Here is a 25,695-nt window from a genome sequence, read left to right on the forward strand (position 1 = left end):
AATAGTTGATCGTCTCACCAAATCAGCACATTTCCTGCCAATAAGAGAAGATGACAAGATGGAGAAGTTAGCACGACTGTATTTGAAGGAAGTCGTCTCCAGACATGGAATACCAATCTCTATTATCTCTGATAGGGATGGCAGATTTATTTCAAGATTCTGGCAGACATTACAGCAAGCATTAGGAACTCGTCTAGACATGAGTACTGCCTATCATCCACAAACTGATGGGCAGAGCGAAAGGACGATACAAACGCTTGAAGACATGCTACGAGCATGTGTTATTGATTTCGGAAATAGTTGGGATCGACATCTACCATTAGCAGAATTTTCCTACAACAACAGCTACCATTCAAGCATTGAGATGGCGCCGTTTGAAGCACTTTATGGTAGAAAGTGTAGGTCTCTGATTTGTTGGAGTGAAGTGGGGGATAGACAGATTACGGGTCCGGAGATTATACAAGAAACTACCGAGAAGATCATCCAAATTCAACAACGGTTGAAAACCGCCCAAAGTCGACAAAAGAGCTACCCTGACATTAAAATAAAAGATATAGAATTTGAAATTGGAGAGATGGTCATGCTTAAAGTTGCACCTTGGAAAGGCGTTGTTCGATTTGGTAAACGAGGGAAATTAAATCCAAGGTATATTGGACCATTCAAGATTATTGATCGTGTCGGACCAGTAGCTTACCGACTTGAGTTACCTCAACAACTCGCGGCTGTACATAACACTTTCCACGTCTTGAATTTGAAGAAATGTTTTGCTAAAGAAGATCTCACTATTCCATTAGATGAAATCCAAATCAACGAAAAACTCCAATTCATCGAAGAACCCGTCGAAATAATGGATCGTGTGGTTAAAAGACTTAAGCAAAACAAGATACCAATTGTTAAGGTTCGATGGAATGCTCGTAGAGGACTCGAGTTCACCTGGGAGCGTGAAGATCAGATGAAGAAGAAATACCCGCATCTATTTCTAGAAGATTCGTCAACACCTTCAACAGCTTAAAATTTCGGGACGAAATTTATTTAACGGGTAGGTACTGTAGTGACCCGAACTTTTCCATGTTTATATATATTAATTGAGATTGATATTTACATGATTAAATGTTTCCAACATGTTAAGCAATCAAACTTGTTAAGACTTGATTAATTGAAATATGTCTCATATAGATAATTGACCACCCAAGTTGACCGGCGATTCACGAACGTTAAAACTTGTAAAAACGACATGACGATATATATATATGGATATACATATGGTTAACATGAGATTATGATAAGTAAGTATCTCCATAAGTATATTAACAATGAGTTATATACATATAAACAAGACTACTAACTTAAGGATTTCGAAACGAGACATATATGTAACGATTATCGTTGTAACGACATTTAAATGTATATATATCATATTAAGATATATTAATATATCATAATATCATGATAATATAATAATTTAACATCTCATTAGATATAATAAACAATAGGTTAACAACATTAATTGAGATCGTTAACTTAAAGGTTTCAAAACAACACTTACATGTAACGACTAACGATGACTTAACGACTCAGTTAAAATGTATATACATGTAGTGTATTTAGATGTATTAAAATACTTTTGGAAGACTTCATGACATATATCAAAACACTCATACTTAACGAAAATGGTTACAGTTACTTTTCCATTCTTTTCTTTCATCAAGAATTCTAGTCGTATTCTTACCCGTATTATACACAGCTTCAAAATGTACTTACTATGAGTATATACCAATAGGAACTAGCATGGAATTCCACTCTTGATTATGTCATGTATGACTAATCAATTTTAACTTCTACCATGAGCTAGTCAACTAACTAGAACTCCTTTTAACCCCACTCATCACTCACCAATTACCACTCATCATTCACTCCATTTCACTTCCAATTCTCTTTCTAATTCTCTCTCAACACACACACACACACACTATTATGAACATATTTTTCCAGTATTTAATCATTATCTTTATCAAAAATCACTTCAAGAATCAAGCTATAATCATCATAGGAAGAACACTTCAAGAACACTTCAAAAATCCCTTCAAGTTTACTAATTTACTTCCAAGCTTTCTAATCCATTCCAAGTAATCATCTAAGATCAAGAAACCTTTGTTATATACAGTAGGTTATCTTTCTTATTCAAGGTAATATTCATATTCAAACTTTGATTCAATTTCTATAACTATAAACTATCTTAATTCGAGTAAAAATCTTACTTGAACTTGTTTTTGTGTCATGATCCTACTTCAAGAACTTTCAAGCCATCCAAGATCCTTTGAAGCTAGATCATTTCTTGTCACTTCCAGTAGGTTTACCTACTAAACTTGAGGTATTAATGATGTTCATAACATCATTCGATTCATATATATAAAACTATCTTATTCGAAGGTTTAAACTCGTAATCACTAGAACATAGTTTAGTTAATTCTAAACTTGTTCGCAAACAAAAGTTAATCCTTCTAACTTGACTTTTAAAATTAACTACACACATGTTCTATATCTATATGATATGCTAACTTAATGATTTAAAACCTGGAAACACGAAAAACACCGTAAAACCGGATTTACGCCGTCGTAGTAACACCGCGGGCTGTTTTGGGTTAGTTAATTAAAAACTATGATAAACTTTGATTTAAAAGTTGTTATTCTGAGAAAATTATTTTTATTATGAACATGAAACTATATCCAAAAATTATGGTTAAACTCAAAGTGGAAGTATGTTTTCTAAAATGGTCATCTAGACGTCGTTCTTTCGACTGAAATGACTACCTTTAAAAAAACGACTTGTAACTTATTTTTCCGACTATAAACCTATACTTTTCTGTTTAGATTCATAAAATAGAGTTCAATATGAAACCATAGCAATTTGATTCACTCAAAACGGATTTAAAATGAAGAAGTTATGGGTAAAACAAGATTGGATAATTTTTTCTCATTTTAGCTACGTAAAAATTGGTAACAAATCTATTCCAACCATAACTTAATCAACTTGTATTGTATATTATGTAATCTTGAGATACCATAGAAACGTATACAATGTTTCGACCTATCATGTCGACACATCTATATATATTTCGGAACAACCATAGACACTCTATATGTGAATGTTGGAGTTAGCTATACAGGGTTGAGGTTGATTCCAAAATATATATAGTTTGAGTTGTGATCAATACTGAGATACGTATACACTTGGTCGTGGATTGATTCAAGATAATATTTATCGATTTATTTCTGTACATCTAACTGTGGACAACTAGTTATAGGTTACTAACGAGGACAGCTGACTTAATAAACTTAAAACATCAAAATATATTAAAAGTGTTGTAAATATATTTTAAACATACTTTGATATATATGTATATATTGTTATAGGTTCGTGAATCAACCAGTGGCCAAGTCTTACTTCCCGACGAAGTAAAAATCTGTGAAAGTGAGTTATAGTCCCACTTTTAAAATCTAATATTTTTGGGATGAGAATACATGCAGGTTTTATAAATGATTTACAAAATAGACACAAGTACGTGAAACTACATTCTATGGTTGAATTATCGAAATCGAATATGCCCCTTTTTATTAAGTCTGGTAATCTAAGAATTAGGGAACAGACACCCTAATTGACGCGAATCCTAAAGATAGATCTATTGGGCCTAACAAACCCCATCCAAAGTACCGGATGCTTTAGTACTTCGAAATTTATATCATATCCGAAGGGTGTCCCGGAATGATGGGGATATTCTTATATATATGCATCTTGTTAATGTCGGTTACCAGGTGTTCACCATATGAATGATTTTTATTTCTATGTATGGGATGTGTATTGAAATATGAAATCTTGTGGTCTATTGTTACTATTTGATATATATAGGTTAAACCTATAACTCACCAACATTTTTGTTGACGTTTAAAGCATGTTTATTCTCAGGTGAATACTAAGAGCTTCCGCTGTTGCATACTAAAATAAGGACAAGATTTGGAGTCCATGTTTGTATGATATTGTGTAAAAACTGCATTCAAGAAACTGATTTCGATGTAACATATTTGTATTGTAAACCATTATGTAATGGTCGTGTGTAAACAGGATATTTTAGATTATCATTATTTGATAATCTACGTAAAGCTTTTTAAACCTTTATTTATGAAATAAAGGTTATGGTTTGTTTTAAAAATGAATGCAGTATTTGAAAAACGTCTCATATAGAGGTCAAAACCTCGCAACGAAATCAATTAATATGGAACGTTTTTAATCAATAAGAACGGGACATTTCAGCTTCCGCTGTTGCATACTAAAATAAGGACAAGATTTGGAGTCCATGCTTGTATGATATTATGTAAAAACTGCATTCAAAAAAACTTATCTTTGATGTAATATATTCTTATTGTAAACCATTATGTAATGTTCGTGTGTAACCGTATATTTTAGGTTATCATTATTTGATTATCAACGTAATGCTTTTTAAACCTTTATAGATAAAATAAAGGTTATGATTGTTTTAAAAATGAATGTAGTCTTTGAAAAACGTCTCATATAGAGGTCAAAACCTCCCGACGAAATCAATTAATATTGAACGTTTATAATCAATATGAACGGGACATTTCACTTCAAGCATGTAAACGTTGTTTTCTCGTTCGCAAGGTTATATGCAACGTTCTTGGCGAGAGAGAGAGGTATCGCACCCAAGGCTTGGCGTTCCAAAAGAGACCAATCAGCATCATCTATGCCTTCAGGTTTGACCTCCAACAAGGGTTGGTGTAGCTTATTTTGATACAAGTAATCTTCTATTTGCATCTTCCAAAAGCCGAAGTGTTTTCCATCAAACCTATCGATTCTAAATTTTCCGTCTGCTGCCATCTTCCCAACTCAAAAAACTTGAGTCCTAGATACCAATTGTTAGGGTTATTAGACCCAACAATAAGAGTGATTTACAGAAACCACCCTCCCACAATAGATAAACGAAGAAAAAAATAAAGAAAACAAGAACGCGAAGATTTAACGTGGTTATATGTAATCAATAGATTGATTACTTTAATCCACAGACTAAACTACAGACATTTTATTCATAATTTTCGTGATACATTGTATGGGTTACATTAGGGTGCTTAAATAGGCAAAACTAAACAAGGAAACAACTTAACGAGCAAGAAAACTCGTATCTAGAATTTTCTCCCGTCCTGTCGCACTTCGCGTTCGCGATAGATATAGTTATGGTGGCAAGTTTTGACTTCCAAACTAATGATGAACTTTTCGCGACCATAGCTAATTTTATCCTGTCGCAAAAGGAACATTGTGACCGCGAGTCACCCTCTTATGGTCGCAAGAATCAGAAATCAGAAAATCTTTTTTTTTGTTTCAATCTTCTTCACCACTCCAACACGCCCTACCATGCAAATGATCGCGGATCAGATCGAGGAAGCATTGGAATTTCAAGTTAAAGTTTAAATTTTAGGACAATTAATGTAATATGTCGTACTACCACTAAGTTGATCAGCGTGGATTTTTTAATTTGATTCAAGAAGTTCATCCCCAAAGTCTTTCAATGATTTTACTGTAATGAACTGATTCAGTTTGTATAAAACTATTAAAATCATTTAGTTAAATTCATCTTATTGCCATTTTTTTTGTAATGTGTGATGGAATTATATACTTGGTGGTGTGTTGTGAAACATGTAAAGGTCACTGATGATATTAACATTTAACAACACCTAATTTAGGTGATATTAGGCTGTAAGAGAGACTAAAACTGTAGGCATGATAAAGGTGAAAGGCATAAAGTGTAAATTACAATGACCATAATTAGTCAACAACATGCTTCTAGTGATATCTCTTCCAAAATAAATAAAAGTAGTTTTATGAGTTTGTGTATTGCACGAAACTTCTATAAATTAGTATACGATAACATTAGTATTGATACTCACCAAATGTATAATACAATTATAATAAAAAAATTATTTATCACTGATACATTTGTATCAAAAGCATTGTATACGATAACGTTAGTATTGTACACACTTTATATAATGTATAATAACATGAGTATGAGGTATTGTAAAGATTAGTATCGTAAACATTAGTATTGAATACAATTACAATACATCAATTAGTTGTTCCCACTCAATGTCGCAAAGTTTCTTGAACATTACGTTTATAAGCCCGTCCGTTTAAATTAGTATCGCAAATGTCACAAAGTTTGATATACCTTAAAATTATTTAAATATTGTATTTTGTATTTAGTATAGATAATTAATTGTTTATTTAAATTTAGTTACATACCTAATTTTATTTAAAGTTTATTCATTTATTTTATGTACATTTCGCACATACATTTTTGTTTTGGAATATAATTTACGCTCAAATATAATCTTATGTATTAGCGTGCAGATCTTGTTTACAATCTTTTATGTGTATACCGACTAATAGCCGGTAATAAAATTGTCAGATTTAATATTTAAGTAACAGTGTTGTACTTAGAATATGATTAAATATTATTAACATTTATATTTATATTATTTATTTAATTCAAATTATTAATTCTATTTTATATTTTTGTTAACGTCAAAAAGTGAAGTTCTATTGCTCCTGTTACTTCATTTTTATATTTATATTTATATTATTTATTTAATTAAATATTTAAAGTAATTGCATTTTAATTAGAATATGCATACTTGTCTTATTTGAGAAAATTAATTAAATAGATGATAAAAATAATACAAGGACACATGACAAGAATAAATTAGGAGTTGATACGTCAGCATAATGGCACGCGCTTTATATAATGTATAGATAGATTTGCACGCATTTGTTTCACTGAAACCCATCTTGATCATAAAAACACATCAAATATACTTTGCTTAACAAAAGTTGGTTCATTCACAGGCAACTTCTACCACTTGCTTCCCTACATTTCTACCAGAAAATAGTCCAACGAAAGCCCCTGGTGCACTCTCGAGCCCCTTTGCAATATCTTTTTTTGGGTAAGCGAGGAAACCCTCCTATGAACGAGCACATTGGCTCACCCTTACAAGGTAAAACCTCGGGTAATCAAGCCCCCGAGCGCGAGACCTGGTACCGGGTGAATTGCGCATTATGCGCACCCTCTAGTCACACTCTCTTTTTGAACAATTTGGTATAGCCAGAAATTGAACCCGGATGATGAAATGTCCCGTTCTTATTGATTAAAAACGTTCCATATTAATTGATTTCGTTGCGAGGTTTTGACCTCTATATGAGACGTTTTTCAAAGACTGCATTCATTTTAAAACAAACCATAACCTTTATTTCATCAATAAAGGTTTAAAAAGCTTTACGTAGATTATCAAATAATGATAATCTAAAATATCTTGTTTACACACGACCATTACATAATGGTTTACAATACAAATATGTTACAACAAAATAAGTTTCTTGAATGCAGTTTTTACACAATATCATACAAGCATGGACTCCAAATCTCGTCCTTATTTAAGTATGCGACAGCGGAAGCTCTTAATAATCACCTGAGAATAAACATGCTTAAAACGTCAACAAAAATGTTGGTGAGTTATAGGTTTAACCTATATATATCAAATCATAATAATAGACCACAAGATTTCATATTTCAATACACATCCCATACATAGAGATAAAAATCATTAATATGGTGAACACCTGGTAACCGACATTAACAAGATGCATATATAAGAATATCCCCATCATTCCGGGACACCCTTCGGATATGATATAAATTTCGAAGTACTAAAGCATCCGGTACTTTGGATGGGGTTTGTTAGGCCCAATAGATCTATCTTTAGGATTCGCGTCAATTAGGGTGTCTGTTCCCTAATTCTTAGATTACCAGACTTAATAAAAAGGGGCATATTCGATTTCGATAATTCAACCATAGAATGTAGTTTCACGTACTTGTGTCTATTTTGTAAATCATTTATAAAACCTGCATGTATTCTCATCCCAAAAATATTAGATTTTAAAAGTGGGACTATAACTCACTTTCACAGATTTTTTACTTCGTCGGGAAGTAAGACTTGGCCACTGGTTGATTCACGAACCTATAACAATATATATATATATATATATATATATATATATATATATATATATATATATATATATATATATATATATATCAAAGTATGTTCAAAATATATTTACAACACTTTTAATATATTTTGATGTTTTAAGTTTATTAAGTCAGCTGTCCTCGTTAGTAACCTACAACTAGTTGTCCACAGTTAGATGTACAGAAATAAATCGATAAATATTATCTTGAATCAATCCACGACCCAGTGTATACGTATCTCAGTATTGATCACAACTCAAACTATATATATTTTGGAATCAACCTCAACCCTGTATAGCTAACTCCAACATTCACATATAGAGTGTCTATGGTTGTTCCGAAATATATATATAGATGTGTCGACATGATAGGTCGAAACATTGTATACGTGTCTATGGTATCTCAAGATTACATAATATACAATACAAGTTGATTAAGTTATGGTTGGAATAGATTTGTTACCAATTTTCACGTAGCTAAAATGAGAAAAATTTTCCAATCTTGTTTTACCCATAACTTCTTCATTTTAAATCCGTTTTGAGTGAATCAAATTGCTATGGTTTCATATTGAACTCTATTTTATGAATCTAAATAGAAAAATTATAGGTTTATAGTCGGAAAAATAAGTTACAAGTCGTTTTTGTAAAGGTAGTCATTTCAGTCGAAAGAACGACGTCTAGATGACCATTTTAGAAAACATACTTCCACTTTGAGTTTAACCATAATTTTTGGATATAGTTTCATGTTCATAATAACAATAATTTTCTCAGAATAACAACTTTTAAATCAAATTTTATGATAGTTTTTAATTAACTAACCCAAAACAGCCCGCGGTGTTACTACGACGGCGTAAATCCGGTTTTACGGTGTTTTTCGTGTTTCCAGGTTTTAAATCATTATGTTAGCATATCATATAGATATAGAACATGTGTTTAGTTGATTTTAAAAGTCAAGTTAGAAGGATTAACTTTTGTTTGCGAACAAGTTTAGAATTAACTAAACTATGTTCTAGTGATTACAAGTTTAAACCTTTGAATAAGATAGCTTTATATGTATGAATCGAATGATGTTATGAACATCATTACTACCTTAAGTTCCTTGGATAAACCTACTGGAAAAGAGAAAAATGGATCTAGCTTCAATGGATCCTTGGATGGCTCGAAGTTCTTGAAGCAGAATCATGACACGAAAACAAGTTCAAGTAAGATCATCACTTGAAATAAGATTGTTATAGTTATAGAAATTGAACCAAAGTTTGAATATGATTATTACCTTGTATTAGAATGATAACCTACTGTAAGAAACAAAGATTTCTTGAGGTTGGATGATCACCTTACTAGATTGGAAGTGAGCTAGCAAACTTGAAAGTATTCTTGATTTTATGTAACTAGAACTTGTAGAATATATGAAGAACACTTAGAACTTGAAGATAGAACTTGAGAGAGATCAATTAGATGAAGAAAATTGAAGAATGAAAGTGTTTATAGGTGTTTTTGGTCGTTGTTGTATGGATTAGATATAAAGGATATGTAATTTTGTTTTCATGTAAATAAGTCATGAATGATTACTCATATTTTTATAATTTTATGAGATATTTCATGCTAGTTGCCAAATGATGGTTCCCACATGTGTTAGGTTACTCACATGGGCTGCTAAGAGCTGATCATTGGAGTGTATATACCAATAGTACATACATCTAAAAGCTGTGTATTGTACGAGTACGAATACGGGTGCATACGAGTAGAATTGTTGATGAAACTGAACGAGGATGTAATTGTAAGCATTTTTGTTAAGTAGAAGTATTTTGATAAGTGTATTGAAGTCTTCCAAAAGTGTATAAATACATATTAAAACACTACATGTATATACATTTTAACTGATTCGTTAAGTCATCGTTAGTCGTTACATGTAAGTGTTGTTTTGAAACCTTTAGGTTAACGATCTTGTTAAATGTTGTTAACCCAATGTTTATAATATCAAATGAGATTTTAAATTATTATATTATCATGATATTATCATGTATGAATATCTCTTAATATGATATATTTACATTAAACGTCTTTACAACGATAATCGTTACACATATGTCTCGTTTAAAAATCATTAAGTTAGTAGTCTTGTTTTTACATATGTAGTTCATTGTTAATATACTTAATGATATGTTTACTTATCATAGTATCATGTTAACTATATATATATCCATATATATGTCATCATATAGTTTTTACAAGTTTTAACGTTCGTGAATCACCGGTCAACTTGGGTTGTCAATTGTCTATATGAAACATATTTCAATTAATCAAGTCTTAACAAGTTTGATTGTTTAACATGTTGTAAACATTTAATCATGTAAATATCAATCTCAATTAATATATATAAACATGGAAAAGTTCGGGTCACTACAGTACCTACCCGTTAAATAAATTTCGTCCCGAAATTTTAAGCTGTTGAAGGTGTTGACGAATCTTCTGGAAATAGATGCGGGTATTTCTTCTTCATCTGATCTTCACACTCCCAGGTGAACTCGGGTCCTCTACGAGCATTCCATCGAACCTTAACAATTGGTATCTTGTTTTGCTTAAGTCTTTTAACCTCACGATCCCTTATTTCGACGGGTTCTTCGATGAATTGAAGTTTTTCGTTGATTTGGATTTCATCTAACGGAATAGTGAGATCTTCTTTAGCAAAACATTTCTTCAAATTCGAGACGTGGAAAGTGTTATGTACAGCCGCGAGTTGTTGAGGTAACTCAAGTCGGTAAGCTACTGGTCCGACACGATCAATAATCTTGAATGGTCCAATATACCTTGGATTTAATTTCCCTCGTTTACCAAATCGAACAACGCCTTTCCAAGGTGCAACTTTAAGCATGACCATCTCTCCAATTTCAAATTCTATATCTTTTCTTTTAATGTCAGCGTAGCTCTTTTGTCGACTTTGGGCGGTTTTCAACCGTTGTTGAATTTGGATGATCTTCTCGGTAGTTTCTTGTATAATCTCCGGACCCGTAATCTGTCTATCCCCCACTTCACTCCAACAAATCGGAGACCTGCACTTTCTACCATAAAGTGCTTCAAACGGCGCCATCTCAATGCTTGAATGGTAGCTGTTGTTGTAGGAAAATTCTGCTAATGGTAGATGTCGATCCCAACTGTTTCCGAAATCAATAACACATGCTCGTAGCATGTCTTCAAGCGTTTGTATTGTCCTTTCACTCTGTCCATCAGTTTGTGGATGATAGGCAGTACTCATGTCTAGACGAGTTCCTAATGCTTGCTGTAATGTCTGCCAGAATCTTGAAATAAATCTGCCATCCCTATCAGAGATAATAGAGATTGGTATTCCATGTCTGGAGACGACTTCCTTCAAATACAGTCGTGCTAACTTCTCCATCTTGCCATCTTCTCTTATTGGCAGGAAGTGTGCTGATTTGGTGAGACGAACAACTATTACCCAAATAGTATCAAAACCACTTACAGTCCTTGGCAATTTAGTGATGAAATCCATGGTAATGTTTTCCCATTTCCATTCCGGGATTTCGGGTTGTTGAAGTAGACCTGATGGTTTCTGATGCTCAGCTTTGACCTTAGAACACGTCAAACATTCTCCTACGTATTTAGCAACATCGGCTTTCATACCCGGCCACCAAAAATGTTTCTTGAGATCCTTGTACATCTTCCCCGTTCCAGGATGTATTGAGTATCTGGTTTTATGAGCTTCTCTAAGTACCATTTCTCTCATATCTTCAAATTTTGGTACCCAAATCCTTTCAGCCCTATACCGGGTTCCGTCTTCCCGAATATTAAGATGCTTCTCTGATCCTTTGGGTATTTCATCCTTTAAATTTCCCTCTTTTAAAACTCCTTGTTGCGCCTCCTTTATTTGAGTAGTAAGGTTATTATGAATGATTATATTCATAGATTTTACTCGAATGGGTTCTCTGTCCTTCCTGCTCAAGGCGTCGGCTACCACATTTGCCTTCCCCGGGTGGTAACGAATCTCAAAGTCGTAATCATTCAATAATTCAATCCACCTACGCTGCCTCATATTCAGTTGTTTCTGATTAAATATGTGTTGAAGACTTTTGTGGTCGGTATATATAATACTTTTGACCCCATATAAGTAGTGCCTCCAAGTCTTTAATGTAAAAACAACCGCGCCTAATTCCAAATCATGCATCGTATAATTTTGTTCGTGAATCTTCAATTGTCTAGACGCATAAGCAATCACCTTCGTTCGTTGCATTAATACACAACCGAGACCTTGCTTTGATGCGTCACAATAAATCACAAAATCATCATTCCCTTCAGGCAATGACAATATAGGTGCCGTAGTTAGCTTTTTCTTCAATAACTGAAACGCTTTCTCTTGTTCATCATTCCATTCAAATTTCTTCCCTTTATGCATTAATGCAGTCAAGGGTTTTACTATTCTGGAAAAGTCTTGGATGAACCTTCTGTAGTAACCAGCTAGTCCTAAAAACTGGTGTATGTGTTTCGGAGTTTTCGGGGTTTCCCACTTTTCAACAGTTTCTATCTTTGCCGGATCCACCTTAATACCTTCTTTGTTCACTATGTGACCGAGGAATTGAACTTCTTCCAACCAAAATGTACACTTTGAAAACTTAGCGTACAATTCTTCCTTCCTCAATACTTCTAACACCTTTCTCAAATGTTCACCGTGTTCTTGGTCATTCTTTGAGTAAATAAGTATGTCATCAATGAAAACAATGACAAACTTGTCAAGGTATGGTCCACACACTCGGTTCATAAGGTCCATGAACACAGCTGGTGCATTAGTTAAACCAAACGGCATGACCATAAACTCGTAATGACCGTAACGTGTTCTGAAAGCAGTCTTTGGAATATCATCTTCTTTCACCCCGCATTTGATGATACCCGGAACGTAAGTCAATCTTTGAATAAACAGACGAGCCTTGTAGTTGATCAAATAAGTCGTCGATTCTCGGTAGTGGGTAGCGGTTCTTGATGGTAAGTTTGTTCAACTCTCGGAAGTCGATACACAACCTGAATGTACCATCTTTCTTCTTGACAAACAAAACAGGAGCTCCCCACGGTGATGTGGTTGGTCGAATGAAACCACGCTCTAAAAGTTCTTGTAATTGGCTTTGCAGTTCTTTCATCTCGCTGGGTGCGAGTCTGTAAGGAGCACGAGCTATTGGTGCAGCTCCTGGTACAAGATCTATTTGAAATTCAACGGATCGATGTGGGGGTAATCCCGGTAATTCTTTCGGAAATACATCGGGAAATTCTTTTGCAATGGGAACATCATTGATGCTCTTTTCTTCAGTTTGTACTTTCTCGACGTGTGCTAGAACAGCATAGCAACCTTTTCTTATTAGTTTTTGTGCCTTCAAATTACTAATAATATGTAGCTTCGTGTTGCCCTTTTCTCCGTACACCATTAAGGGTTTTCCTTTTTCTCGTATAATGCGAATTGCATTTTTGTAACAAACGATCTCTGCTTTCACTTCTTTCAACCAGTCCATACCGATTATCACATCAAAACTCCCTAACTCTACTGGTATCAAATCAATCTTAAATGTTTCGCTAACCAGTTTAATTTCTCGATTCCGACATATATTATCTGCTGAAATTAATTTACCATTTGCTAATTCGAGTAAAAATTTACTATCCAAAGGCGTCAATGGACAACTTAATTTAGCACAAAAATCTCTACTCATATAGCTTCTATCCGCACCCGAATCAAATAAAACGTAAGCAGATTTATTGTCAATAAGAAACGTACCCGTAACAAGCTCCGGGTCTTCCTGTACCTCTGCCGCATTAATATTGAAAACTCTTCCGCGGCCTTGTCCATTCGTGTTCTCCTGGTTCGGGAAATTTCTAATAATGTGGCCCGGTTTTCCACATTTATAACAAACTACATTGGCATAACTTGCTCCGACACTACTTGCTCCTCCATTACTCGTTCCGACACCATTTGTTCCTTTCGTTCTATTAACCCCTGGTCCGTAGACCTCACACTTCGCCGCGCTATGACCATTTCTTTTACACTTGTTGCAAAATTTGGTGCAGAACCCCGAGTGATACTTTTCACACCTTTGGCATAGCAGCTTCTGATTGTTGTTGTTGTTGCGGTTATTATTGTTGTTGGGATGATTGTTGTAGTTGCTGTTGCTGTTGTTGTTGTTGTTGTTGTTGTTGGGCCGTTTGTTGTAGTTGCGATTGATGTTGCGATTGTTGGGATAATTGTTGCGATTATTGCTGTAATTGCTGTTGTTGTTGTATTGGTGATTCTTATCACCGTTTTCCTCCCACTTTCTTTTGACTTGCTTCACATTGGCCTCTTCAGCAGTCTATTCTTTAATTCTTTCTTCAATCTGGTTCACTAGTTTGTGAGCCATTCTACATGCCTGTTGTATGGAGGCGGGCTCGTGTGAACTTATATCTTCTTGGATTCTTTCCGGTAATCCTTTCACAAACGCGTCGATCTTCTCTTCCTCATCTTCGAATGCTCCCGGACACAATAGGCACAATTTTGTGAATCGTCTTTCGTACGTGGTAATATCAAATCCTTGGGTTCGTAACCCTCTAAGTTCTGTCTTGAGCTTATTGACCTCGGTTCTGGGACGGTACTTCTCATTCATCAAGTGCTTGAATGCTGACCACGGTAGTGCGTACGCATCATCTTGTCCCACTTGCTCTAGATAGGTATTCCACCATGTTAACGCAGAACCTGTGAAGGTATGCGTAGCGTACTTCACTTTGTCCTCTTCGGTACACTTACTTATGGCAAACACCGATTCGACCTTCTCGGTCCACCGTTTCAATCCGATCGGCCCTTCGGTTCCATCAAATTCCAAAGGTTTGCAGGCAGTGAATTCTTTGTAGGTGCATCCTACACGATTTCCTGTACTGCCAGATCCAAGGTTATTGTTGGTATGTAGCGCAGCCTGTACTGCGGCTATGTTTGAAGCTAGAAAAGTACAGAATTCCTCTTCATTCATATTCACGGTGTGTCGAGTAGTCGGTGCCATTTCCTTCAAAATAGTCAAATGGAACAAGTTAATCATACAGAATATTAAGAGTAGTTAATAGTATTTCGTAGCATAATATGAACTCATTTATAAAAGCTTTTTCTTCATATTAGCGTTTTATAAGTTTAAATTCGGGTAGTACCTACCCGTTAAGTTCATACTTAGTAGCTAATATACAATTCAACTACTACAATTCTATATGAAAAACTGATTGTAATAATATTTCGCGTTCAAACTTTTATACAATATTTTACAAACTTACAATACCGCTTATTTTACATAAAGCATGAAATATAGCACACAATAACTTTGATACAAGATAGTTGTGAAGATAATTCTAGCTAGTACACAAGTCGTTCAGCAAAGGCAATAAAGACACGTAATTCATACGTCCAGAAACAAGTCATGCATTCTGGTTTTACTAGGACTACTTCCCATCCTTGGTCTTGTGGAACATAACCGTTATGGCCGTTGATAAGACAGCGTGTTGTAACGTCATCAAAGGGACGAGGGTTACGTAATGACCAACAGTCTCGTAATAACCTAAAAACCTCATTTCTTACCCCAATTACCGACTCCGTCACTTGTGGGAACGTTTTGTTTAATAGTTGTAGCCTGATGTTCTTGTTCTCACTTTAGTGAGAAGCGAACATTACTATACCGTAAGCATAACATGCTTCTTTATGTTGCATGTTAGCCGCTTTTTCTAAATCACGAAGTCCTATATTCGGATATACTGAGTCAAAATAATTTCTTAACCCGTTGCGTAAAATAGCATTTGGGTTCCCCGCAATATATGTGTCAAAGTAAACACATCGTAACTTATGAATTTCCCAATGTGATATTCCCCATCTTCCGAACGAAAGCCTTTTATAAACCAAGGCATTCTTGGAACGTTCTTCGAATGTCTTCCAAACTGATCTCGCCTTAAATAGTTGTGCCGAGGAATTCTGACCGACTCTAGACAAGATTTCATCAATCATGTCTCCGGGTAGGTCTCTTAAAATATTGAGTTGTCTATCCATTTTGTGTTTTTATACTGTAAAATAGACAAGAGTTAGATTCATAAAAAAAAATACTTATTAATACAAGCAATTTTTACATATATCATAAAGCATAAGCACACTATATTACATATATTACACCACACGAATATAACTATCTTATTCCGACTCGCTCGTTTCTTCTTGTTCGGTTTTGGTTCGTTTTGCCAAGTTTCTAGGGATATATGATGTTCCCCTAATACGAGCCGTCGTTATCCACATTGGTTTAGAAAAACCTGGTGGTTTAGAGGTTCCCGGGTCATTGTTACAACTTAAGGACTTCGGGGGTTGACGATACATATAAAGTTCATCGGGGTTGGAATTAGATTTCTCTATTTTTATGCCCTTTCCCTTATTATTTTCTTTTGCCTTTTTAAATTCAGTTGGGGTAATTTCTATAACATCATCGGAATTCTCGTCGGAATCCGATTCATCGGAGAATTGGTAATCCTCCCAATATTTTGCTTCCTTGGCAGAAACACCATTGACCATAATTAACCTTGGTCGGTTGGTTGAGGATTCTCTTTTACTTAACCGTTTTATTATTTCCCCCACCGGTTCTATTTCTTCTTCCGGTTCCGATTCTTCTTCCGGTTCCGATTCTTCTTCCGGTTCCGACTCTTCTTCCGGTTCCTCTTCGGGAACTTGTGAATCAGTCCACGAATCATTCCAATTTACATTTGACTCTTCATTATTATTAGGTGAGTCAATGGGACTTGTTCTAGAGGTAGACATCTATCACATAATATCAAACACGATAAGAGATTAATATATCACATAATATTCATATGTTAAAAATATATAGTTTCCAACAAAAATGTTAAGCAATCATTTTTAAAGAAACCACGGTCGAAGTCCAGACTCACTAATGCATCCTAACAAACTCGATAAGACACACTAATGCAAATTTTCTGGTTCTCTAAGACCAACGCTCGAATACCAACTGAAATGTCCCGTTCTTATTGATTAAAAACGTTCCATATTAATTGATTTCGTTGCGAGGTTTTGACCTCTATATGAGACATTTTTCAAAGACTGCATTCATTTTAAAACAAACCATAACCTTTATTTCATCAATAAAGGTTTAAAAAGCTTTACGTAGATTATCAAATAATGATAATCTAAAATATCATGTTTACACACGACCATTACATAATGGTTTACAATACAAATATGTTACAACAAAATAAGTTTCTTGAATGCAGTTTTTACACAATATCATACAAGCATGGACTCCAAATCTCGTCCTTATTTAAGTATGCGACAGCGGAAGTTCTTAATAATCACCTGAGAATAAACATGCTTAAAACGTCAACAAAAATGTTGGTGAGTTATAGGTTTAACCTATATATATCAAATCATAATAATAGACCACAAGATTTCATATTTCAATACACATCCCATACATAGAGATAAAAATCATTAATATGGTGAACACCTGGTAACCGACATTAACAAGATGCATATATAAGAATATCCCCATCATTCCGGGACACCCTTCGGATATGATATAAATTTCGAAGTACTAAAGCATCCGGTACTTTGGATGGGGTTTGTTAGGCCCAATAGATCTATCTTTAGGATTCGCGTCAATTAGGGTGTCTGTTCCCTAATTCTTAGATTACCAGACTTAATAAAAAGGGGCATATTCGATTTCGATAATTCAACCATAGAATGTAGTTTCACGTACTTGTGTCTATTTTGTAAATCATTTATAAAGCCTGCATGTATTCTCATCCCAAAAATATTAGATTTTAAAAGTGGGACTATAACTCACTTTCATAGAATTTTTACTTCGTCGGGAAGTAAGACTTGGCCACTGGTTGATTCAGGAACCTATAACAATATATATATATATATATATATATATATATATATATATATATATATATATATATATATATATATATATATATATATATATATATATATATATATATATATGTTCAAAATATATTTACAACACTTTTAATATATTTTGATGTTTTAAGTTTATTAAGTCAGCTGTCCTCGTTAGTAACCTACAACTAGTTGTCCACAGTTAGATGTACAGAAATAAATCGATAAATATTATCTTGAATCAATCCACGACCCAGTGTATACGTATCTCAGTATTGATCACAACTCAAACTATATATATTTTGGAATCAACCTCAACCCTGTATAGCTAACTCCAACATTCACATATAGAGTGTCTATGGTTGTTCCGAAATATATATATAGATGTGTCGACATGATAGGTCGAAACATTGTATACGTGTCTATGGTATCTCAAGATTACATAATATACAATACAAGTTGATTAAGTTATGGTTGGAATAGATTTGTTACCAATTTTCACGTAGCTAAAATGAGAAAAATTTTCCAATCTTGTTTTACCCATAACTTTTTCATTTTAAATCCGTTTTGAGTGAATCAAATTGTTATGGTTTCATATTGAACTATATTTTATTAATCTAAACAGAAAAAGTATAGGTTTATAGTCGGAAAAATAAGTTACAAGTCGTTTTTGTAAAGGTAGTCATTTCAGTCGAAAGAACGACGTCTAGATGACCATTTTAGAAAACATACTTCCACTTTGAGTTTAACCATAATTTTTGGATATAGTTTCATGTTCATAATAACAATCATTTTCTCAGAATAACAACTTTTAAATCAAAGTTTATCATAGTTTTTAATTAACTAACCCAAAACAGCCCGCGGTGTTACTACGACGGCGTAAATCCGGTTTTACGGTGTTTTTCGTGTTTCCAGGTTTTAAATCATTAAGTTAGCATATCATATAGATATAGAACATGTGTTTAGTTGATTTTAAAAGTCAAGTTAGAAGGATTAACTTTTGTTTGCGAACAAGTTTAGAATTAACTAAACTATGTTCTAGTGATTACAAGTTTAAACCTTTGAATAAGATAGCTTTATATGTATGAATCGAATGATGTTATGAACATCATTACTACCTTAAGTTCCTTGGATAAACCTACTGGAAAAGAGAAAAATGGATCTAGCTTCAATGGATCCTTGGATGGCTCGAAGTTCTTGAAGCAGAATCATGACACGAAAACAAGTTCAAGTAAGATCATCACTTGAAATAAGATTGTTATAGTTATAGAAATTGAACCAAAGTTTGAATATGATTATTACCTTGTATTAGAATGATAACCTACTGTAAGAAACAAAGATTTCTTGAGGTTGGATGATCACCTTACAAGATTGGAAGTGAGCTAGCAAACTTGAAAGTATTCTTGATTTTATGTAACTAGAACTTGTAGAATATATGAAGAACACTTAGAACTTGAAGATAGAACTTGAGAGAGATCAATTAGATGAAGAAAATTGAAGAATGAAAGTGTTTGTAGGTGTTTTTGGTCGTCGGTGTATGGATTAGATATAAAGGATATGTAATTTTGTTTTCATGTAAATAAGTCATGAATGATTACTCATATTTTTATAATTTTATGAGATATTTCATGCTAGTTTCCAAATGATGGTTCCCACATGTGTTAGGTGACTCACATGGGCTGCTAAGAGCTGATCATTAGAGTGTATATACCAATAGTACATACATCTAAAAGCTGTGTATTGTACGAGTACGAATACGGGTGCATACGAGTAGAATTGTTGATGAAACTGAACGAGGATGTAATTGTAAGCATTTTTGTTAAGTAGAAGTATTTTGATAAGTGTATTGAAGTCTTCCAAAAGTGTATAAATACATATTAAAACACTACATGTATATACATTTTAACTGATTCGTTAAGTCATCGTTAGTCGTTACATGTAAGTGTTGTTTTGAAACCTTTAGGTTAACGATCTTGTTAAATGTTGTTAACCCAATGTTTATAATATCAAATGAGATTTTAAATTATTATATTATCATGATATTATCATGTATGAATATCTCTTAATATGATATATATACATTAAACGTTTTTACAACGATAATCGTTACACATATGTCTCGTTTAAAAATCATTAAGTTAGTAGTCTTGTTTTTACATATGTAGTTCATTGTTAATATACTTAATAATATGTTTACTTATCATAGTATCATGTTAACTATATATATATCCATATATATGTCATCATATAGTTTTTACAAGTTTTAACGTTCGTGAATCACCGGTCAACTTGGGTGGTCAATTGTCTATATGAAACATATTTCAATTAATCAAGTCTTAACAAGTTTGATTGTTTAACATGTTGGAAACATTTAATCATGTAAATATCAATCTCAATTAATATATATAAACATGAAAAAGTTCGGGTCACTACAGATGATGTGCTTAATTGGGCAACTCGGTGGCCACTCAAGCAAGCCTGAATGGTTTCTGGAATATCTTCTACGTAACTAACTGATTGTTCCTTCTTTTATAAGGGGTATAATCATTTCCATATACTACGCTTTGGATACAAGTGATAATATTGTGTCACATGAAACCCTTGCATCCTCACACTTTTTGTTATTATGTTGAAATAGATTGCATACCCCATCTCCTTGTTCACTGTATTGTACCGAGACCATCCCACACGCTGCAATCCGTCCAACTAATCTCATATTCAAAAGTACTGCATCCACCGTCATACCGCCAACATTATCAAAGTAAATAACAATCCCATTGGGAAAGTACCTATCACATTGGAAAAAAAAAATTTGAAATTCCTTCGGAACAAGTAAAAATGAGTCAATGTGCTAGATTGCCTAGAAAAATTATATATAACGTTATAAGAGTGTGTTTGAATTAAATTGAATGGTTTTTTCTTTTGCCCTTTAATGAAACCGAATTGTGCACTCCATCTCCTTGTCCTAATTAAATTAAATGGGTTGAAATTGCACTATAATCTTAGGTTGAAGATATGTTTCCTACTAATCTTTTTAGAGCTGTATCAAGGTATTTCTCCTATTTGTAGCTAAAAGTGTTGTCGAATCCTAACTTATTCTTCAAAACATAAACCTATAGTGATGAAATGCAAAACCAATTTGGAAATTATAAAACACATAATCATCGTCTTTATGACATTAGGATTAGGATGAGAACATTAAAGGTAAAAGGTATTTATAGGAAACAAAAACTAGCATAGCTAATTAACTCAACACACTAACCTTTTAAGCTGTACTAGCACTACGAACAACATAGCAACCAAATAGCTTTGCAAACTGCCCAACAAGCTGACTAACTGCACCAGAAGCTGATGAAACAAAGACATAATCTCCTTTCGTTGGAGCACGAATCTCATAGAAACCAGCATAAGCGGTCATACCAGGCATACCTATAAACAATTCGAAGTAAAAAAAAAAAAAGTCACCAAAAGGTAAAAGAAAATATTAGGTAACGTGTCAAAATAAATTATGTTCGTACGAGACAGGTTGACCTAAAACAAATTCTTTCCAAAAAGGGTAGAATGTATTTCCTATTCAGGCTACGCAGGAGGATGAGTAATCCGACCTCTTATTCTAATGTACGAACCTCAGCAGAATTACCTTTGGCTGTTTCCAATCCTTCCCTGGAGACCTCAAAATATTCGTCCTAGATAGGTTTCAAATCTGAGACCTCTTGCAAAGAACTTAGGACCTCAACCACTGGACTAGCTATAAACAAATTCTTTCCCATTTATATAAAATAAGTTATTAAAATTAATGGTGAAAATGTGATCACAAGAAATCATATTATTTCATGAGTAGTAACCTGATTCTAATTTGTGGAATATTTAAGAGGTTTTATGTACTAAAATTAATCTGTGGGCGATTATTGATGTTTAAAGGTATAATTATATATGAAAATCAACACACTCATATAAACAAAATAAAAAGCACTGGAACAGAGAACGTACCAAGAATCCTTGTATAATAAGATAAAGGCACACCAGTATGTTGAATCTTGATTAAAGTTTCAGGATTATCAATATTGCTATATTCCTCCCATTTAGTTTGTCCCTACACTAAGTCACCTATCTTAAAATTCAAATGCCCTGATCGATGACTTTCGCTACTCCTAATCCAGCTATTGGCTGCAAGTTAACATTTGATACATGAGATTATTGTTGGTGCATGTAATCTCTAGTTCTAGTTAAATTGTCATTTAATACATTAGGTCATGTAATAACGTTTTTGTGACTATTAATTATATACGTATGTGTGCGCGCTTTAATATTCATTAAATCAATATGTTAAACTGCATACACAGTCGACCGAGTGTGTCCACACACTCGACCGACTGTCTAACTCAGTCGACTGACTGTGTCTGATATGCAGTATATATACGGGTTAAAGCCTCCTTAACGAGGTTACATATCCCATTAACCCGAATCGTCTAGTTTTCGTCTCAGTCGACCTCAACACCATATACCACCGAATTACTACGTTTAGGAGTCGTCCTAATCTAGATTCAACCCTAGGTTCGACCAATTCGACCCTGATACAACCCAAATCGCGGTTTAACATTGTTCTAGTGATTTCCGCCACTACATCGGTTTGCAAGCGTCCTAAGATCCATAGAAACAACGTACACAAAGTGGTATCAGAGTTGTTGCAACGTCTACAATGAAGCTTCTACATATGGGGTTCAACCTACATCATAGGTTCCGGTTGCAACTAAAAGTCCAAGTGCAACTGAAGATCAAGAAAAGTTAAGTGAAAATGTGGTGACAGCCTTCTATTCTTCTTTGAACAAGACTGGTAGAATATTTATGCATGCGCATTCCTGTTTTGTTTGTCAAATTGAACCTAAGGATGCCTTTGAGGCATTACAGTATGATGAATGGGTTAGTGATATGAAAGATGAGATGTTGCAATTTAAACATTTGAAGGTTTGGAAGTTAGTCAATCCATCACATGGTTGCAAGCCCTATGGTCTTCGTTGGGTTTTAAAGAACATGAAGAATGAACAGGGTATAGTGATCAGAAATAAATCTAGATTGGTGGTAAAGGGATATTAGCATATCTCAGAGATTGAATACGATGAAGTGTTTGCTCCAGTTGCTAGAATGGAGGCTGTTTGGATATTCTTGGCATTCGCATCTTTCATGGGATTCAAAGTCAATCAGATGGATGTCAAGAGTGCATTTTTCATGATGTTATCAATGAGAGGGTATATGTTGAGCAACTGCCTGGTTTTGAAGATCCTCATTTTTTCAGAAAAGGTTTATCGACTCGAAAAGGCATTGTATGGGTATCAAGCTCCAAGGGCGTGTATGCTACATTGTCCAATTTTATGCTTGAAAATGGGTTTCGGAGAGGTGTCATTGATCAGACAATTTTCATCAAGAAAAAGAGACAACATCTCATGCTTGTACATGTATATGTTGATGACATCATCTTTGGGTCGATGGATCAGGCGATGGTAGATGAATTCGAGAAGGTTATGCAGAGGAAGTTTAAGATGAGTTCCATAGGAACTATCAAGTTTTTCTTAGGTCTGTAGGTAGCATAGATGGATAAAGGCATCTTGCATCAAACCAAGTTTGTTGCTGATATCCTCAAACGCTTTCAAATGGAAGCAGAGAGATCGGAAAAGACTCCGTTATCGGTGAATCACGGGATTTCACCGGATTTTCAAGGTGCTAAAGTTGATCAGACTTTGTATTGGGCTATCATAGGGTCTCTGGTGTACCTAACTGCTTCTCGACCAGATATTATGTTTGCAGTTTGCCTGTGTGCTCGTTATCAGGCGAATCCTAATGTTCATCATATGCTAGTGGTCAAGAAGATTTTACGGTATTTGAAAGATACACCAAGTTTGGGTTTATGTTATCCATGTGATGATGGTTTCGAACTTACAGTGTATAGTGATTCAGACTATGGCGGATGTATGAAGGATTTCAAGTCAACTTCTGGGGGTTGTTAATTTCTGAGAAGCTGACTGGTTACTTGGCAGTGTAAGAAGCAGACTACAGTGGCTCAGTCCACTTGTGAAGCTGAACATATTGTTGCGACAATCAGTACATCTCAGATTATCTGGATCCAACAGCAGCTACATGACTACGGTTTGCATATCTCTAACACTCCTATTTATGTTGATAACACTGCTGCTATAGCTGTCACTAAAAATCTCGTTATTCATTCTAAAACCAAACACATAGGGATAAAATACCATTTCATTGGAGATTGTTATGAAAATAAACTGATAGATGTAGTGCAGATAGACACTATGACCCAAAGGGCTGATCTCTTCACCAAAGCTTTTGATAAACTAAGTTTTGATTATTTATTAAAAGAGATAAGTATTAAAGTTTTAACTGATGTGGTTCCTGTCACTGAGGTTCCTGACATAGAGGAATCAGACAAAGAAACCGAGGAGTAATTGCTGTCAAACTACTTGTATATTTTATGTACATTTGAATGATAGACCTCGTTATTGCTTGTTTATTTTTGTTTGCATGGTAGTTAGGTATTTTTCTGATTTGGTTGCATGTTACTTTCTGGTATGTTTATTTTCTTTTGTTTATGTATAGATAAAATAGAAAACCATAAAAATCATAAAATCTAGAAAGTAAAATAAAAAATCAGAAAAATGGAAAATCCATAAAAAGTTGAAAAACCAGAAAATGAGTTGCATATTCAATGTGTAGGGAAGTGATTGTAATGCTGAACTGACATGTTATGGCTATAAAGTAAGTAGTATAGGATAACTGATGATGTATTACTAGCTTTTCTAACCTAATTCTAGATAGAGATGATCACACTAAGAACGCGTAAATATCATGATGAAGAAATAATGGAAAGGTTTACAGCGGTTGAGGCTAGTCACCTAATTATCACTGAATATGTATTGAGAAATGATTGTTCAGAAACTCAACAGACGGTTGAGGTCCCCCCTACTACGATTTATACTTGGTAGAGAAGGATAATTTTGTAAGTCCCGAAGGTGAGTTTACTTTATCTAGGATGCATACCCTTAATGCTTGGACCAAAACTCTACATACTACATGTTGGGTATCCAAAGGGGTGTTCTTTCTATGAATGGGTTGAGAAGTGCAATCTCGTATCACAGACATTGAATGATTTGAAAACACAACATCCACGGGTAATAGATTTCAACGCCAGATAATACAGATGAGTTTTCGTGAGATTCAACTTAAGTCAAAGAATGTGGTGCATCATTATGTTAGTTTTATTATATTTTATGGTTGTATTATTGCAATGAGAAAAGCGCAACATCAAAAAAAAACTGCTGTACTATACTCTTTATTCTTTCTGCATTATTAAGCTTGTAAATAAGGATGGTGCACCACACCGCAACACAAAGAAGCATTGATTAAGAACTGAACAAATTAGATGGATTCATACGTTATCTAAGTCTGAGATAACAAATGTTTCAATCAGAGGACTATCAGGAAGATTTAGTTATCTACATCCAAGGGGGAGAAGATCATCAGATCATCAGATATAGAGAACTTAAATCATTTTGTCCACAACGCTAACTCTTAGCTTGACTATACATCTTTTGTCTGTGGTATGGGGTTATACCTATTGGCCTAGATAACAGGGGACATTTTCTGGAAGGTACCTTACTATATCATTCCATCACTCAAATACATCACT

The 25,695-nt window shown here is 34.1% G+C and overlaps 1 pseudogene; it reads right to left on the minus strand.

Annotated features, from left to right (window-relative positions):
• Positions 1-6,903: 6,903 nt before the first annotated feature.
• On the minus strand, positions 6,904-22,596 carry LOC139874985 (2-alkenal reductase (NADP(+)-dependent)-like; annotated as a pseudogene).
• Between the last annotated feature and the right edge of the window lie 3,099 nt (positions 22,597-25,695).

This window comes from Rutidosis leptorrhynchoides, chromosome 11 (genome assembly GCF_046630445.1).
Source record: "Rutidosis leptorrhynchoides isolate AG116_Rl617_1_P2 chromosome 11, CSIRO_AGI_Rlap_v1, whole genome shotgun sequence".
Taxonomy (NCBI): domain Eukaryota; kingdom Viridiplantae; phylum Streptophyta; class Magnoliopsida; order Asterales; family Asteraceae; genus Rutidosis; species Rutidosis leptorrhynchoides.